Here is a 13087-nt window from a genome sequence, read left to right as displayed (position 1 = left end):
ATCAACAGGTAGAGGTTTCAACAGGTAGAGGTATCAACAGGTAGAGGTATCAACAGGTAGAGGTATCAACAGGAACCAGCCTATACAACAGGTAATGGTCGTTAAATTTCAGCAGTTGTAGTGGTTAAACATGGTAAAAACACTATGGCTTTCGATAACATACATGTTTGACCACCTGGTGACAACACACACACACACACACACACAGTATGCACTCATGGCGACATTACACACTTACAACGGCAGCTACACACAGCGACTAGGAACCCAACCACAATGACTAAAACGTTTGCTTGTGGTCAGTCAGAATCCGGTGAAGAAAGAACTTAACATAGATTTCCTTTGTCATCATTGCCACTATCATCATTGTCACTCACCATCATCGTCACTATCACCATCGTCACTATCACCACCAGTTCACCACACTTTAGAGACCGTGAGTCGTGCAAGGTTACGTTGCCATCAACTTACGGTAACACCTCATCCACTACCTCCATCAATCTACTTTCCTCAAGCTGTGTTTATCTTTAAGCTTTCTCTCAGACTGTGTTTACTTTTAAGCTTTCTCTCAGCCTGTGCTTAACCTTAACAAATTCTTCCCTTAAAACTGGAACCTCCATAAATACCAATTGTTTGCACTTAAGTTGTAAACAAACACACACACACACACACACACACACACACACACACGGGGTAACTACTACAGAAATAGGAGTCAGACACACACCACGTGGTCACAAACAAGAGTGCTATTCCAAACTGCTGTAAAATGTTGAAGGTAAGAATGTTCCCTTAATACCTAACATGTTTCTTCTAAATAAACCCCTGAGAGTGAATGACGCAATCAACATTCTTTACAACACCTGATGAATGTTTTAAAATGTTGGTTTGTTATTGTGGCCTTAAGTTATATGGTGATACACAAACGACACACACACACACACACACACACACGCACGCACACACACCCCTGTACCCTAATATATTAAAGCAACTATCAATTACATATTCACTCAACACCTTTTAAAACACATAGAGCCGCTCAGTCATGCACTTTATTCAACTTGCATGACGTGGTAACTCGCTAATACACCCCACTGATCATGACCTCCCATCTATGAGGTGAATTACTCAACTATTGCCTCTTGGTGTAGGTTAATGGCTGTCAAAATGGCCCAAGTGTTGAAATCATAACAAAGTGGAAACCATTTATTTCTTAATTGACATAAACAAAATGTATCACCGAACCATAGTTATTTTAGGTTGGATTGGGTTAGGTGAGGTCAGGTCAAGTCAGGTTGGATTGGGATGGGGTGGGGTGAGGTTAGTCCAGATCAAGTAATGTTAAGGTTGGATTGGGTTAGGTTAAGTCAGGGTAGATAAGGTCAGGTTGGATTGGGTTATGTATGGTTAAGATAAACTAAGGCATAGTTAAGTTACCCCCAAGTCACCTGCTTTCAAAACCTATACATGAATGGTATTTAGTGAAGTGTCCTTGGTATTTTCTAAACATTAGCCATTTTGTGTGTGTGTGTGTGTGTGTGTGTGTGAGCGAGAGAGGGGTGTGTGTGTGTGTTAAGCTAGAACCCGTCGTGGCGTGGCATACTCCCCAAGGCTTACTGGATCAGCGGGGGTAATGTACACTCTCCCCATCTCTTAATGATCCACAAGGCATTCCCCAAGGAGGTGTGTTGCCTCCTATAATAATTCAGTGTTATGTAAAGGCCTCATCATGGAGTCAATGTCACAAATGGTGTTTAAGACAAGGGTGTTTATTGTCCCTCTAGATTATGATATATTTAGCCAAGCCCCTGTGATGTTGACAGTAATTTATCATCCTACTGCCCTGAGTAATGTATCATCCGACAGCCCTGACGTAAATAAACCCAACTTAACTACATCTATTACACAATGTGGTTGGCACTTGAAGATCAAAATATACTTCAACCAAACCTAACCTAAACCAACCCAACCGAACCTAACCTAACCTACCCAAAACAAAACAAACCTAACCCTTACGACTGGGGGCTCATTGTGACGGGAATTAAAAATGTAAACAAGACTATCCCACCGGAATGACACAGATACGACGACGCAAGAATCATAACAGTACAGACACGGTTGAGCTAATCAGTGCTACCGGTCACTTCACCCCTTTAAACACGATGACATTTACAAGGACAATGGCAGTGTATTTAAAGGGGTTATAACTCACCATGCTCTCGGGGGTTAAGGTATGTCATATGTCCATTGGTGAGGAGGGGGGGGGAGGGGGAGGGTAGGGTAGGGAGCGGGTGGAAAAGCGAGGAAGAGGAGGAACCGAGGGAATAATGGAGGTGGTGGGGGAGAAGGAGGAGGAGTGGGAAGGGAGAAAAAGGAAGGAAGGAAAAGGAAGTGTGTGGAAGGAAGGAAGGAAGGAAGGAAGGAAGGAAGGAAGGAATTTATAAACCTTGTCAACTCCTGTAAAGAATTAGGACCTTGAATACCACTGCAGATCTCATCACGTCAACTTCGCCTCCAATTCATCTTCATCACGACAATAATCACACTTGCTTACACTTATCAACGTAATAAATGCACTTGTGTATGTGACAAGTCGAATTAATACACTGTAGTATACATGTAAATGCGTATACTTAAATGTATGTAGATATTTAATATACAGTTACTCAATAAACTATCTATACAAAATTGTGTTGATAAAATATGACACAACGGACGAAGGATTTTGACAACCCTACCGAGACAACAGGAGTCACAGTGTTCATTATGGGGTTCATCGATCACCCCGAGTACAGGTAGTTTATTGTGTGTGTGTGTGTGTGTGTGTGTGTGTGTGTGTGTACTTCCGCATGTGTGCATATACGTATAGAGACAAATACACCCTTTAAAAATGTCTGAAACCAAGGGGGAAAAACATATGGTATTTCCCAGGCTACTCACCCAGGCTAAAACACTGGCCCTCATCCCTGTGAAATTTAGAGGGATTTGAGGAGGTGACAATACAATGTTAACCTCTCTCTCTCTCTCACCATACTAACGGTTGCTAGGTCTCTTCCTCTCACCACCTATCCATTATGTTCACTGTATTAACACCATCACCAATCAATTCTCTTACACCATCACCAACCAATCCTTTTTCACCATCACACCAACACCACGTCCCTCACGCCCCGACTAACACCTCCCACGCCCCTCACTAACACCTCCCACGCCCCCACTAACCCACACCCCTCACTAACACACACCCCTCACGCCACCACTAACCCACACCTCCCACGCCCCCCACACCACCGGCTTAAGGCTAGGCAGAGAACATTCCACCCAAAACAACTTCCTGCATAGTTGCCAAAACCACCACTTGTTCTCCTCTCAGTGACGGCGCTTGCCTCCTCCAGTGATACCAAGGCCGTGCATACACCCTATTAATGTCCCCTCAACATACACGCACACATACATACATACACACACGCCAACACACATTCTTTAATACACCTCCACACTCATCCACATATATACACAATGAAGTATACATATAAGCTAATATGCCACACACACACACCCACCCACACACACACCCACCCACACACACACACACCCATGATAACAAAAACAAGCGACGTGTACACTCACCCAACTACATACACTCACATACACACATGATTACGCATACACACACGCCATTATGCAAACTACCACCAAAACACACATACTGTTACCGAATGGTGGGTGGGTGGGTGGGTGACTGTGGGTGGGTGGGTGGGTAGGTGAGTGTGAGTGGGTGGGTTGGTAGGTGAGAAGGTAGGTGTGGGTGGGTAGGGAGGTGGGTTCAAATGGGTGGGTGGGTGGGTGGGGTGGGAGGCGTATAATTGTATAAGTACCAGGTGACCACACTATATAGGGCTTCACCCACCCTACCACTCCCGGGATGCTGTTTCTACCCCACACACACACACACACACGTGGATGACTGCACTGTGGGGGTTACAGTGGACAACACCTCACCGGACTACTCATCGCTACAAGGCACCCTGGACAGGCTACAGGCATGGACTACGGAGAACAAGGTCACCATCAATCACACCAAAACCGTAGTCATGCACTTCAATACCGCCAGTTAGTGCAGTCTGCCAAACTGGACTGGAAGGCCCATGTAAACAACACAATCAAGGCAGCCTCGTACCGTCTCTACATGCTACGACGACTCAAGTCACCTGGGGCACCCACGCCAGAGCTGAAGACTATCTACAACGCCCTTATTCTCCCCAAACTAACGTATGCGTCACCAGCCTGGTCGTTTTCTCTCGACTCAACCCAACAACGTCAGCTAGACAAGGTACAGAAGAGAGCCTGCAGAATCATGCTCGGCGCAGACTACTCCGGCTACACCAACGCTCTCTCCACCCTGGAAATGCCTTCCCTCAGTGACCTTCACCACCAAGCACTAGCAGGATTTGGCAGTGGGCTACTGCACCATCCTCGTCTTCTCCACCTACTGCCACCGGCATTCCCCCGCCCACCTGCCCTGAGTAATGTATCATCCTATCATCCTACTGCCCATAAGAGCCCGCCCTGATAGATACAAGAACAGCACCATCCCATCTATTGTTAAAATAATAAACGCTCCTGATTCATGTACTGTACAGCCCTGTAAATGTATTGAATGTATATTATTATGCCTAAATCACATGTAAGTTTGTATATTTTCAGCCACCAGCTGCAATTCAATTAATAAACCGTTTATTATTATTATTATTATTAATAATATTAAACACACACACACACACACACACACACACGTAAATGATGAGCGTGATATCCACACCTCCCTCACATGACCGTCACCACAACATCACCAACAAGACGGCCAGAAGAAACACTCACACCACAACACATCACACCACGACACATCACACCACGACACATCACACCACGACACATCACACCACGACACATCACACCACAGCACATCACACCACAACCAAGACATTAACTCAAACTAACAGTCCCAAGCATCCGGACACAACTCAACGGAAACAGATAAGTATAGAATAAAAAACGGGAGACAATAATATGGTGAACTATGATAAAGAAGAAACTCTCTACAACTCTCCATCATTAGTTTCTGTATCGTTGGTATCTGGGTTTTTTTTATGTTTTAACTGAGTATTTTACCCAGGATTCCAACTTAGTATAACACGTAACAACACGAGAGGACAAACACACGCACTAACGTAATCATTATATCCACCCTCATGCCTATATGATGATGATGATGATGATGATGATGACGATGATAATAATAAACACTACCTATACAATAATTATTCTTACATACATATAAACAAAACACACACACACACACACACACACACACACACACACCCTATCCACACACCTTGCATATAAAAACATATACATACCCACACACACTCTACCCACACCACGGTACACCCTGCATATAAAGACACATACCCACCCACACCCACAAACACACCCAGAGTCACTAGCACACGCACCCACACAGAGCAATCAAGTTTGTTATCCCAGGAAGCACTTATTTCCGCCCATGTAAACACCACGACGGTGTCAGTCCAGAGCTTTGTCTTACACCCCGTTATAATGGAGGTAAACAATGTGCCTTCAAATACCTGTGAATGTAAACACCGTCTTCAATGGTGTAAACAGACTGACTTCAGACACCTCAGCAATATCTTCAATGGTGTAAACAGATTGCCTTTAAACACCTCAAAATGTAAATAGATTGTCTTTAAATACCCGAGAATGTAAACATTGCCTTCAATGATGTAAACAGAATACTTTTAAACACCTCATAATGTAAACAAAGCCTTCAAATTCCTCTGAAAGTAAATAAACAAATGTACACAAACAGATTTCAGAGATAAATGAATGTAAACAAAGCACTTCACACAGCTAATGACACTGCACACAGTAGGCTAACAGCTGGTGCAGCTGAGTGTAAACAGAGAAACAACGGATATCCTTCAATGTAAACACAAACAAACGGCACTAGTGAAATGAAAACGACTACTTCTGAGTACTCGTATAAAGAAGAAACAAACAAACAGCTCATACTGCTACATGTAAACAGAGAACTGACATAGTTAACTGTAAACAAACTAACGGCCAATATCACTGAATGTAAACAGTAATTTCATAGTTAATATCAATAAACACACTGGCTTCAAACTGTAAACAAGAGACTACTAAAGTTAAATGGAATGGCAAACAAACTGTCTTCAAAATGTAAACAAAATTCTCATAGTAAACACAGCAAAGACAAACAAACCATTCCAGCAACTCAGTGCCTTATCAGTGAAACTAAAACGACCGTCATTAAACCACCTGATAACAGATAAAAGAGAAAAACCTCGTTAAACCAACTCATTTTAAGAACGACCTCCACCTATAGTGAACAAATTTGGTGAGGTAATGATTTCTACTCGATACTGTAGAGAGAGAGAGAGAGAGAGAGAGAGAGAGAGAGAGAGAGAGAGAGAGAGAGAGAGGAGAGAGAGAGAGAGAAAGAGAGAGGCATGAGCGGACGGGTAAAAGGTGTAGGGTAGGGTGTGTGTGTGGGTAGGTGTAGGGTGTGTGTGTGTGGGTAGGTGTAGAGTGTGTGTGTGGGTAGGTGTGTGTGTGGGTAGGTGTGTCACTGCTGGTTAACATAACACGAGACAGCACAGGTAAAACAACACCCCTTCCCCTCCCCGGCCGACAACAGCTGATTAATCAAAACAAACAATATTCTTCCAAGAGCTAGTTACTTACCCTTGCATTCCATTACACGTCATCACTTACAAAACACCCCTTTAAAGTGTACACCCCCCTCCCCCACCCCAGGTCACTTAGTCAGACGTCAACAACCACTTATAACACAGATCCACCACTTAGAATCTACTTAAAATAATGTTCTAAAGTCGGGTTCTTCACGTGGGTATGACAAGGATTCGCGTGCCTGCAGGATGATCGCCACAGTTAGGTACAGATATGGTAATTGTAAATGTCCCGTGTAGCGGATAGCCAAGGAGCTGCGTGTGGGCCATGTATGCGTGTGGGCCATGTGTGCATTGTGGCCAAAACACCCCCAGACCGGATGATACTATGGCCCAGGTGCTGCCTCGCCTTCTCGTAAAATCAGGCCACGTTGTCAACTTAGTAAGGATTATCAGGGATCATTACACCGTTAGTTAATAAAATACCGCGACTCATTAGGGTAATTTTGATAGTGTTTGGTCTTATCTCCGGATGAAGGCTTTGTTCCCTGAGCCGACTGTGTTTGGAGCAAGTGTCACGTATTAATCAAGGATCTAGCCTATAGTCTTGATGGATGATCCGTGACACAGCAATGACATACGCACACCATAACATCATATATTACACCATAACACCATACCACAATACCACATCACCACCACTCTGCCAGCAGCTACAAGGGGGCGCTTCTGACATGAGGATACGAGATAACAACACTAACACACACACATACATAACACAGTATAACACCACCAGGTTCTGTAGATGTTAAATGTTGGCTCACGGGGCACCAGATAACACACCGTAACACCCAGAGCACTACACCACCAGCTGTTTGTAGGAGGCAGTGGTGGTGTTGGGTGAGTGCGGCACAAGGTAAGCAGCGTACAGCGGGAGGAGCAGAGGGCAGGACAACACTGATCCTGCCTGTCTGGGCTGCGGTGCTCCAGGTGACGATAACAACTTCTGGATTTTACCCCCGCGGACCTTCCCCCCCTCCTCCCTCGCTCCCTCCCTCACTGCGCAGGTCCCCACCACCTCCACTCGCTCACTCCTCCTACCTCGACTCTTCACCTCCTCCTACTCCTACCTCACCTCCTCCTCCTACTCCTACCTCACCTCCTCCTCCTACTCCTACCTCACCTCCTCCTCCTACTCCTACCTCACCTTAGCTCCCTCCTAACACACCTTCACTTCCTCACCTGATTACTAAATTTCCTTCACCTATTTCACCTCCGTCTCACTTCACCTAAGTCACCTCTTATTTCACTTCAGTCACCTCACACCTCTCACTTCACCTAAGTCACCTCACACCTCTTGCTTCACCTAAGTGAAGTATAACAATGGTGACGTCACAAGAGTGGGCGGGGCAGCATAACACTGGTGACGTCCAAAAGGTGGGCGGGGCAGCATAACACTGGTGACGTCACAGGAGTGGGCGGGGCAGCATAACACCGGTGACGTCAAAAACGTGGGCGGGGCAGCATAACACTAGTGACGTCACAAGAGTGAGCGGGGCAGCATAAAACTGGTGACGTCACAAGTGGGTAGGGCAGCATAATACTTAAGAAGTCACCTTGGCGAGGCAAAAGTAACGTCCTGGTGTCACTCAATGTGAGGAAAACGCGAGATAATAAGCTAAGGTGAGACCACGACTGAGTGAGGTATGATTCACGGCAAATTAAAAAGTGTTACGTTAGACAAACGGCTTCACCATCACCCCCAAGTGACCACAAAATACACACCTGCCCTCGACACGACCAGTAATAACAGTACACATGTTATACCGACAGGAATATTAAGTCGGGAACATTTACAAGTTGGGTTGAGAATTTTTGTTGAAAGTAAACGTTTGTGCTTCACGTCGGTACGGAAGCCGAGTGATGAAGGTGGTGACGGTGGACATACACAGTTACTACGGCACTTGTACTGTGACCAACTTGCACCAGGGAAAGTCATCACCACGGTCCACTAACATACATTGAGCGGTGAGGGAGGGAGGCCGCCAGCCACCAGGGTAACCTGGTCCGGCCAACACTACCACCGTCACTTCCCCGCCGGTCACTACACAGCTACATCCTCGAGCAGTAAACACCAGAGTTAGAGAGGCGGCACCTTAGCTCCAGCCTGGTCCAGCCGTGACTGTGCGCACCACATAACTTCCAGCTGACCCCGAGTTGACGCACATTTGAGGGTCACCACCACCACCACCGCTGCCCCGCTGGAATCCTTAAGCCATCGCTCACACGTTATCACCCACGCCGTCTCCTCCCACCACCCACCACACCACCTCACCCACACACCTGTTGACACCTCCACCACACCCACCAACACTACACCACGTCCCTACACCAGTCCAGAACAAACCACGGCTCCAATACCAGCCAGGTAGCCACACTTAAGGGTCTGGATTATGAGTGAAATGAAGTGAGGGAGTCCGATATCCAGCGGCACACACAGCCACAAGCTCTCGCTCTGGTAACAGGCTAAACCAGTAAGGCTTCCCCCAAGACCCTCTCCTGGGCATAAAAGGAAACTCGGCTCTCCACTGCATCCCGACACACACACTGACGTTTCATCACTACACCCATCACCACCATAACACCGCTATAACACCACACAGGTATCAATATTCACCACACACCCACAGGTATTTTGTGTCAGGTGTGTGGTGCTAGGGCGGTGTGTTTCGTACAAATACCTGCAGACCTGAACCATGTTAAGTCCCTCCCACCACCACCACACAATCCTTTCACTACCCACACACCTTGTCCTCGACCCACACACACTCCTATCCTCACAAGTCTACATAAACGCCCCCTCTATCCTTACACAATCTTTTAACTTCCCTTCTCTCTACGCACACGTCCGTCCATCACCTACCCACACACCTATCCTCACCTACCCACACACACACCTATTCTCCCCTACCCACACACACCCTCATCCTCCCCTACCCACACACACACACACCCATCCTCCCCTACCCACACCCCCATCCTACCCACACACACCCATCCTCCCCTACCCACACCCATCCTCCCATACCCACACCATCTCCCTCCACACACCCATCTCCCCTGCCCTTTTATCCTCCCCTCCCACACAACCATCCTCTACCCATATCTTTCCTTTGACATTTACAGTATTGCTTCACACATCTCTCTCTGTATATCTACCGCCCTCCACCCCCCTCCTTCAAGATGACAGAGATAAAAACACTGTAGCCTAGCACTATCTACCCCCAAGAGGACTATGTATTGTACTGTTATCCCGAGGTAATGGCATGACGGTCGAAAGTCAGTTGGCCTCTCGTTATATTTTGTCTTGTGTGCCAGTGACGAAGTAAAATAAGAATCACTTGAGAATTATCCCCCCACTCCAGTTTAATTTATCTGGTGATTAAAACACCTTGATACTTTTGTAACCTAATCCAGTCTTATCTAACTAAACCTAATTTTAGCCTTACGTAGTCTAATCTTTGCTTAACCTAATCTAGTCAAGTCCAGTCTAATCTAACTTAACCTACCCTAGTCTAATCTTTGCTTAACCTAATCTAGTCCAGTCTAATCTAACTTAACCTACCCTAGTCTAATCTAACTTAACCTAACATTGATAAAAACCTAACCTAACCCCATCAGGTAGCATTAGGGTGTCTAATTACCAGGTGAAATAAACTCGGGTGCCCAATCTTCAGGTGTCCCGTAAACCAACAACCTGACGCCTGACCTCCACAGAAAATTAATGACCTTGTTAGTAAGATGTCGTTTATTCTCACGAGCATTAAAGCCTCTAAGATACACAACAATATCTTATCTAATCTCCAGGTTAACACAGCACATATCACCCTCCTCCTTGGCTTCACCTATCTAAATATACAGGTAAGTTAATCTAAACACAGGTGTATGTCTTAATGAATCTAATTATACATGTACAATAAATCCAAGTAAATTTATATGGTACAGTCACTCAAAAAATTTTCTATACAAAAATGTGTTGAAAAATTACACAACGGACGAAGGATTTTGACAACCCTACCGAGACAACAGGAGTCACAGTGTTCATTATGGGGTTTATCGATCACCCCGAGTACAGATAGTTTATTGAAGTGACTGTACATTCAAGTCTGTGGGTTTCATTTTGACTGGGGGGGTCACTTGAGCACTAACAAAACTGTGGGTACTGAAGGCTAGAGACAGGAGAGAGAGCTGGGGTATAAGGAGACCAGAGACATGCCGCCAAAACACTGGGAAGAGGTGGTCAGTTCATCACATCTTTGGGGAATAATGAGTCTTCCTGTGAAATGTAACTGCTTCAAAATGACTGGTTAAGATTGGGTCATTATCTGTGGTAAATTAATGGATACAAGATATAGTCCTCGCACGGAGAAACATCCATCAGTCAGGTTAGGACGCTGGACTGATTAAAAAAAAAAAAAAAAACACTAAACCAAAGGATCTAGTTTTGGTTTTTAAAAGTAGATTTAGGCAACAAGTTTAGTAAATACACAAACCTAACTACAAGTACATATACCCTCACGATCGTAACAAGGCAATTCTCCTCATTCCACAGAGATTAGACAAGAGTAATGATCAAATGTGTTCCCCGCGCCAAAGACTGAAGCTGATTTGAAATGATTGAGGTTACTTGACATCGAAAAAAATAATGGCTGGGCACTCCACTCGGTGTTAGTCCAAGGTATAAATAAGTTGGCATAGGCAGAGGTTCAGCAGATTGGAATTGTAACATAAGTCTGTGGCGTCCTGTACAGAAGAGGAAGCTATGGTAAAATCCCTGGAAATATACAATGGTAAATTCTTTCTGGTAAGGTCATTATTGTTGACGATTCCTGTGGTGGCTTCTTCCTACACCGTAACGAGGTGAAGTGACCTAACACCACACCCAACCCATACTGCCCCTCACACACACACACACACCTATCAAGTACTACAGTTTCCACCACAACGAGTAGGACACTGTCAGCGCTACACCCACTTCAGCCGCACCAAGCCTGGCTAATAAGCAAGTATCCACCCAACACTGAAACTCGCTCTGGCCATGAAGGTCTCAGCGAGAACCAAGGTCACTTACTTCAGCTCTCAAGTGTAAACCTCCTCATCTCACCTCGTCTACCCTAACAGCGTTCATAACATTACGGCAAATATAAATAACAACAGCAACAACGTAATAATAACAGTAAACCTTAATAATAATAATAATAATAATAACAACAATAATATTATAAATACTACTAATAATAATAAACATAAAAATACTCACGGTACATGGATATTGGGACCACCTGAGTTTAGCCACTCGGTTTTCGTCGACGATTCGACACCCTAACTACACTGGAAGTCAGGTCAGGTTAGATAATGTAAACAGTGTAAACAAATAAACAAAAAATAAGTAACAAGTTCAAATAAACAATAAGTAGTCTACATCACATCAAACAAGACTTTAATAACAAATAAACACGTAAACAAAAACAGAATATATATATGAATCACATTTACCGGATATATCGACAAACAAACAAACACCGGACACACACACACACACTGACTATAAACATTCAGAGTTATCAATAAAAATAAAACGATCTGACACTACCAATAACACCTCCACCCCCTGTATGTGCATCATCTTATGGGCCCTCGATCCTATACCATAAGAGTTCGGGCCCAATAAGGATTCTAATGGGCCCTCGATCCTAAACCGAGATGGTTAGGGCCCAATAAGGATTCTAATGGGCCCTCGATCCTATACCATGAGTTAGGGCCCAATAAGGATTCTAATGGGCCCTCGATCCTATACCATGAGGGTTAGGGCCCATAAAGGATTCTAATGGGCCCTCGATCCTATACCATGAGAGTTAGGGCCCAATGAGGATCCTAATGGGCCCTCGTTCTAATAGGTCCAGTCATAATGGGTCAGTTTTATCAGGTTAGATATACTTGAGGGATATTGGGACTGAGTAATGAGAGACCTACGGTGAGAACCATTTAACGGACTACATGAGATGAAAGTCCGTTATATTGAAGGTTTGTTAGATATGAAACCTCCATCTAACGAACTATAAAGATGAACGTCTGTTATATCAAGGACACGTTAGATGTGAATCCTCCCTCCATCTAACGGATTATTATAGGAAGACAGGAGTCCGTTATATGGAGGGGAAAGTCCGTTATATGGAGAGGAAAGTCCGTTATATGGAGAGGAAAGTCCGTTATATGGAGGGAAAAGTCCGTTATATGGAGAGGAAAGACCGTTATATGGAGGGGGAAGTCCGTTATATGGAGGGGGAAGT

At 44.8% G+C, this 13087-nt stretch overlaps 1 protein-coding gene across 7 annotated transcripts in view; it reads right to left on the bottom strand.

The window, feature by feature from the left end:
- LOC121856369 (myc box-dependent-interacting protein 1-like) overlaps positions 1–13087 on the bottom strand; it is a 105158-nt gene that overhangs the window by 80048 nt on the left and 12023 nt on the right. For 2 of the 7 annotated variants that reach the window (XM_042351893.1, XM_042351894.1), the window contains exon 1: positions 7581–7702. The exons of 2 other annotated variants lie outside the window; for them this stretch is intronic. The gene's annotated coding sequence lies outside the window, so the exon portion shown is untranslated. Of the gene's footprint in view, positions 1–7580; positions 7703–13087 lie in introns of those variants that run through there. 3 more of the 7 variants (XM_042351896.1, XM_042351897.1, XM_042351899.1) reach the window with 2 other exon arrangements.

The sequence above is a fragment of the Homarus americanus genome, unplaced genomic scaffold (genome assembly GCF_018991925.1).
Source record: "Homarus americanus isolate GMGI-L3 unplaced genomic scaffold, GMGI_Hamer_2.0 scaffold48220, whole genome shotgun sequence".
Lineage (NCBI taxonomy): Eukaryota > Metazoa > Arthropoda > Malacostraca > Decapoda > Nephropidae > Homarus > Homarus americanus.
The sequence above is the reverse complement of the archived record's forward strand: the minus strand, read 5'-3'. Positions and strand labels throughout refer to the sequence as shown.